Below are 7,222 nucleotides of genomic sequence, written 5' to 3'. Positions count from 1 at the left end.
CGCGTTTTTCCTTCTGTCTGAAAATATCTGATTGTAAAGTTGACCCCACCCATATCCTTTAGTTGTTGGAGGCGAGAAAGAGAAATCCTGGATTTGCGATTGTTCCATAAGAATTTGATAAGAGTGCGGTTTATAAGTGTGAAAAAGTAAAGTGGAAGAGAAATGGGAAGCATTGAACGATAAAAATTAACAATAGGGAGAAGCATCATTTTAATAGTTGCCAATCTTCGCCACCAAGATAGTAATAAGGGAGACCATCGATCAATAAGTGAGGAGAGCTTTGTAAGAATATCTTTGTGATTCATTTTAATAGTCTTTGATATTGTTAGTGTAGAGGATACCTAAACATTTGATACTTTTAGGGATCCATTCAAAACCGGAACCATGAAACATGTGAGGGGGGCAAAATTTATTGAGGGGTAATACTTCAGATTTATCTATATTCAATGTATATCCTGAAACCAAGGAATATTCCCTTAGTAGAGAGAAGAGAGCAGGTAAGGAAGTGACTGGATTAGAAATATAGAGTAAGATGTCGGCGTATGCAGTGAAATTGATATCATTTTTCTTATATAAAAAAACCGTATAAGACGTTGAGCGTCGAATTTTTTTCTAAAAATGGTTCTAAGGCTAAAATAAAAAGAAGGGGAGATAGGGGAAAACGTTGTCTGGTACCTCTATGTAAAGGAAAATAAGAAGATTGAGCCCCATTGACCCAAATAGAGGTAGAGGGGGCTGAGTATAACAGGTGAATACGTTTAATAATGTGGGGACTAAAACCATGCCACCTAAGTGCACCGAACATAAAATCCCAGCTAACCCTATCAAAAGCTTTTTCAGCATCGAGGGGGATAGCAGCAACTGGGGAATCCATCTTTGAAGCAAGATGAATAATATTAAGGAGAGTCCTCAAATTTTCTGTGATAGATCTGCCTTTGACAAACCCAGATTGATAGATATTAATGAGGTCAGGAATAACAATGTTTAATCGAATAGCTAAGGTTTTTGCTTATATTTTACAATCTGTGTTAATTAATGAAATGGGCCGATAATTTTTGCAAAGAGATGGATCCTTATCTTTCTTAGGGAGTAGACATAACCTCGCTTGTGTAAAAGAGCCCTTGAATTCCCCCAGGATAAGAAAATGATTAATCAATGAAAATAAGTGTGGTAATGAAACGGTCTTAAAATGAAAATAGAAGCGAACAGTGAAGCCGTCTGGACCAGGGGATTTATCTTTAGGTAAAAGAGTAATGGCATGGAGTATCTCTTTTTCGGAAATGGGTGCATCAAGGGAGGAGAGGTCTATACAAGTATCCGGGGATTTGGGACTAGTTTGAAAAAAAGAATCAATTTGAGTAGAGGAAGGTGTTGATTCTGGAGTATATAAGGAGGAATAATGTTGGACGAAACAATCAAGAATCTTATCAGTAGAATGACAATTCCCATGGACATCAGTGATAACAGTGATTTTGGATTTTTGTTTTTTGATTTTGAGATAATTCGCAAGGGATTTACCAGCTTTATTGCGCCCACCATACATTTTGAGAGTATTGCATGCGGCATCCCATGAGTGTTTATTGTATTGTATTTTTGCTTTAATGAGAGGAGCAAGTGCATCAGCGGAGTTAGTAGTGAAAAAAAGATGTTCAAGCTCTTTTATTTGTTTGAGAATAAGTGAAGGTTGAGAGAGAGCTTTTTTCTTCTTACGAGAAAGAGTCGATAATGTAGCCTCTGGCAGTTGCTTTGAAGGCATCCCAGATGAAGTGAAATTGAGATGTGGAGTGAAGATTATTGTGAAAAAATTCATCAATGAAAAGAGTAAATTGTTCAGTGAACTGAGGATCTAGAAGAAGGGAATTGTTGAAGCGCCAATGCCGAGTGGTAGGAATGGATGAGGGGTAGTCGATATCCAGGATAACAGGGTCATGATCTGAGATTAGGATATAACCTATTTCAGAGTTAGTCATGAATTGATAAGTGTGTTGAGAGAGAAAAATATAGTCTATGTGAGAGTGTGATGCATGTACAGGAGAAAAAAAAGGAGAATTCCAATGTATCAGGATAGGAGATCCTCCAGGAATCTATTAGGCCTATGGAGGATATAGCTTTGTAAAACGATTTTTGCATCTTATTGGGTACATATCTGGCTTGAGATTTCCGATCTAAAAAGGGATCCATGAGTTGATTACAGTCGCCACCAACAATTAAATCATCAGTTGCATGTGAAGAAAGAAGCATAGAGAAATCGTTCCAAAAAGTTACATCTACACCAGTGGAACCATAAACATTGCAGAAGGATACATTTGTATTATTAACCATAACATCCAAAAACAACCATCTACCATAGGTATCATGAAACTCATTTTTTAACTGAATAGATAACGATTTATGAAACAAAATAATAACACCATTTTTGTTGTTTACTGGCGGGGAGCAAAAGGCTTCACCCACCCATTGTTTGCGCAGTGAAGGCAAATCTTTAAGCGTAAGGTGAGTTTCTTGCAAAAAAGCAACTTGACATTTTAATCTTGCTAAGTTAGATAAAACCCGTTGTTTCTTAACAGGGTTGCGAATACCTTTAATATTCAAAGAAATGGTGCGAAGACCGCTCATCTTTGGAATCAAAGAAAAATAGGTGAACAGATATAAGAGGGATTGAAGAATAGTAGAGTTATAAAAAGATTCAATACAGGTAGGAAAGGTAAAAAAGTTAAGGAAGGGCTAACTAGGAAGACGTTAAACACCATGACCACCACAAAAGGGATAAATGTGAATTGAGAAAATGATAGAGAATCAGAAGCTAAATTAAAAAAGGAAAGAAACACAGAGTAGACTGAATATGAAGGATTGTATGGCTTAACAACTACTGCCTAAACCACGACTTCTGGAACAACGAAGGCTAAACCACGACCATTACTTAACCACTACATTTTAAACCACTACTCCCTAAACCACGAAAAAATAAGATTTAATGAAACTTTTACAATTTATGCCATTTTTTTTCTAAAATATTAGTTATCTGCTTACAAAAACGAGCACACTGGTCATATTCTGTTCGTGATTTGAAAGCATTTACAATTGTTATAAATCAAAGCAACACTGCCATCTCCTGACATAAACCGGTAAATTAATTTTAAACCAATTTCTTCAACAACCTTAAGCTGTATTTTAAACGTAACTTTTACGAATTTATTCATCATGTTTTATTTCTAAATATATATATTTTTTAATCGTATTTGTGGGGGGGGGAGTCCCCCCCACACCCCCATCTACCCATTTATACGTTTTCCTAAATTATCCTACGTGCAACTCCGGTGTTCTAAAAGTCGTGGTTCCATCCTTCGTTGTTCCGTCGTTTGTGGATGTTACCTTCGTGGATGTTACCTTCGTGGTTCAGCCCTCTTCGTTGTTCACTCTTCGTTGTTCCGGTAAGTCGTTGTTCATACATTGTGGTTAAGGATGTTTCCCAGGAAGAAGATTGCCTGAAAGAAAGAGATAATAAAAAAGACGTCCAGGGGGAAGAAAGAAAAGGAGAAGGAGGGAAAAAAGAAGAGGTGAAATGTAGAAAAGAGGAAAATTAGGGAGACAAAATCCCCCTAGAGGTGAAATCAAAAGAAAGATGACAAAAAGCCATGTGGCTTTAGTCGTAGAAGACACTTGACCAAAAGACCTTAAAGTGGGAGGGGGGCAGCGAAGAAACCAGACAACCGCACGAGCAGGAGACAAAGACAGAAATCAGGTCACCCATACAATAGGAATGACAAACGAAATAAAGGAGAAAGGAGTCCTAAGACTAATGGTAACCAAATGAGACAAGTGAAGGGGACTTACCAAACAATTAGGAGGGGATGGCAGCGAAATGGGTAGCACATTACAAACATCAGGGCAGTACGAACAAGCGGTATATGCAACAAAACTACGAGGAGGAAGCCTGTGAAACAAAAAGAGAAGAACAGAGATTATTACATCAAAAGAGAAAATATGGAGGAAAAATGTTATCGATACAATACATTGAACAATAAACAAAACAACTAAGGCTTGCTAAGTTCCATGAGTTCTCCCTTGTGGGTATGGATGAACTTCCGAAGGTCAGCAGGATCATCGAAGCTAAAAGTTCTTTCTTTATAAGTTACTTTGAAAAAACAAGGGTGAATTAGGCCATATCAAGCATTCATCGATCTAAGCGCAGTTCTCAGGTGCAGGAATTCTTTCCGTCGAGCAGCAGTTGGTTTGGAAACATCTTGAGTAAGAAATACTTTATGACCAGACCAGAGCATCTGCTTATGTTGTTTGGCAGAATGGAGAATCGTTTAGAAGTAGAAGAAGAGTTTCTTTGGTCCAAGGCGATGAGCTCTTTGAATATTGACATCCATGTGTTTAGGGAGGCCAGTAATTGGAAGGGCTTGAGACTTAAGAAATTGGATAATGTCAGACCCTTCAGAGCCCTCCGGAATACCATAAATACGCAGGTTATTGCGCCTATTGCGGTTTTCCAAATCCTCTAAAGTTTTCTTGAGTAGATCAACCTCTTTGGTAAGGCTAGCAACTTTGGCTACAACATCCTGAGCATCACTAACCTTTTGCTCTACATCTGTAAGTCTCATATCCAGACTAGACCATTTGTCATCCATTCTCTGAAGAGTTGTGGCCGTATCTGTCATGAATGGACGAATGAGACGCAGTTCCTCCATAATATCCTCTAGCGTAACAGGAAGCAGAGATTTTTGACGGAGATGGAGGATCTTTTGTAAGGCGTATACCAGGTGCTGCAGGATCTTTACGAGTACCAGAAGCGGTGCCGTGAGCCTTAGATGGTGTGAGGAATCCATTTTGACGGTGTGAACCCAGAGGGGATGAAACAAGGAGCAAAAAAAAAGCAATTGCCAGCAACCCCAAATAATATTGACAGAGAAAGAGTTAATGCAGAGCAGCAATCGGATAGACCATTTTGTGGCAAAAAATGAGGAAGTCCATTAAGACGGAAGCTAAAGGCGTTGAAATGAGGAGCCAAAATAAACAAGTTGAAATAACGATAGGCGTTCAATGGAATGAGATGCCATAATCGACACCAGGCGTCAAACTGTGAAATGAGTTTGCAAAAATACTTCAAAATACAGCACCGATGTAATTTGAACCCCTGTAGTAGATGTGTACCTGAAGTAATTAGCAAGCGTCACAACAGAGGTACATTTGGTAGGTTACAACCCAAAATAATATGTCCAAGGGAAAAACAGGAGATCTTGTCCAAGTTGTAGCAGAAAGGAGCCATGAAGATGGAGCACAAAGGTAGCACAGAGGTAGCAGCAAGGAAAAAGGAGGAAAAACGATGCGTGGAAAAAAAAACAAAAAAAATGGCGGCCGCTAGTGAGGGGGAGACCATTTAGGTCCTATCTCGCTAAAAAAACGCATTTTGAATCAACAACTTGCCCATAAGTGGTGGGGAGCTTCCGACGGTGTAAACAGCTGATTTATCAGGAAACGCCGCCGTGGAATCAGCCCTCCGTTCACGAGCGCTGCTCATCGGAACGGAGCTCCTCAAGTAGCGACCATCTTGGATCGCCACGCCCTGCGCCTCCAAAAAACAGTGCTTTCAAACTTCTGTTCTGGGTGAAATTTAACACCCCTCCCAGAGTTCAGCGCAGTCAGCCTGTCCCCAGCATTTGTGGACATGATCTTGAAGCTCCCGTTTTGTGCCCTGGAGTTGATCTACATTACAGAGCTCTTGCACTGCCCTCTGTGGCGATCTAAGTGTCTCTCTGGTTGAAATGCTCTCTTGGGGGCATGCGAGGGGGGCACAGTCCTTAGTGCATTGTTGTGGTCCCATCGGCAGGGTTTGCCATGGTTTCCCCTGGGTTGTGCTGCTTTTGTAGGCAGCTTTTAAAGCTATCCTGATTTGATGGGTAAATGTTGCCAGTCTCGAAATGTGGAAGGGGCCAGGGAACGGCTGGGACATTACTAAATGGGAGGGGCTGGGGCAGCAATTTTGGGCCTTGGAAGGGCTACAGGGAGGTTTAGAGGGGGGTTTAGGAAGGGACATGCACCCACCCACAAAATGTCAGCCCAGTGCTGTACCAAAACTGCACGTGTCCAGTTACTACAGCTGAAAAGGGACCTACAACAGTAGTAAATTACTCCAGCTCATAGTTGGAGTAAGTCCACCATTATAATGGCATACCTCTGGTACTGCAAAACCATTCCATAGAAAGCAATGGAGGTAGGGACGTAAAATAAAACCCCATAGGAAATAATGGTAAATTAAATTATTCAAAATACTTAAAATGTTGATAAATATAATTACATTTTTTAATGAAAACCTAATAATAAACCTATTTATTTAATGATAAAATATTTGTAACATTTTTAAAAATTTATAAAATTGATGTAACAGTAATGTTTATTAAAATGCAATTAAATTACTTAGTGGACATGTTTGCATTATTCAGGCTGTACGGGTCAGGACTCGGTACACGAGTGCCGAGAAGCCACCTGCACGGTGTCAATGCTCAGTGTAGGTGGCCTCCCTCTGCCTAAGTATGGTGCACAAGCGCGCATCACTGAACATGAGTATTGTGCGCGAGCGTGCATCACAGCGCCTGAGTATTGTGCACGAGCGTGCATCACTGCGCTGGAGTTTTGTGCGCGAGCGTGCATCACTGAACATGAGTATTGTGCGCGAGCGTGCATCACAGCGCCTGACTATTGTGCACAAGCGTGCATCACTGAACATGAGTATTGTGCACGAGTGTGCATCACTGTGCATGAGTATAGTGCACGCACGTGCATCACTACACCTGAGTATTGTGCACGAGCGTGCATCACTGTGCATGAGTATTGTGCACGAGCGTGCATCACTGTGCATGAGTATAGTGCACGCACGTGCATCACTACACCTGAGTATTGTGCACAAGCGTGCATCACTGTGCATGAGTATTGTGCACAAGCGTGCATCACTGTGCATGAGTATTGTGCACAAGTGTGCATCACTGCGCCTGAGTATTATGCACACGCGTGCATCACTGCGCCTCAGTATTGTGTAAGACTTGTGTTTACTGCTGCCCCCATTCTGGAGCAGACATTGACAGGGATGTTTCTCTTCCAGGGAAGCCGTGTCTGGCTGCGCGAGAAGGACCAGTTGCTGCCTTGCACCATCGCCTGCTGTGCGGACCGGTCCATTATCTTCAATACGGACTATGGAGAGGTGAGCAGTGGCTATTACGTC

At 41.0% G+C, this 7,222-nt stretch overlaps 1 protein-coding gene across 1 annotated transcript in view; it reads left to right on the top strand.

Moving 5' to 3' along the window:
- The first annotated feature begins 7,106 nt into the window (after positions 1–7,106).
- Positions 7,107–7,222, top strand: part of LOC144822056 (unconventional myosin-X-like) — a 618,454-nt gene continuing 618,338 nt past the window's right edge. The window contains exon 1 of the mRNA XM_078679130.1: positions 7,107–7,201. The gene's annotated coding sequence lies outside the window, so the exon portion shown is untranslated. The remainder of the gene's footprint in view (positions 7,202–7,222) is intronic.

Source organism: Lissotriton helveticus, chromosome 3_1, assembly GCF_964261635.1.
Source record: "Lissotriton helveticus chromosome 3_1, aLisHel1.1, whole genome shotgun sequence".
Lineage (NCBI taxonomy): Eukaryota > Metazoa > Chordata > Amphibia > Caudata > Salamandridae > Lissotriton > Lissotriton helveticus.
Note: the sequence above shows the minus strand (reverse complement) of the source record. Positions and strands in the feature narration are given on the sequence as shown.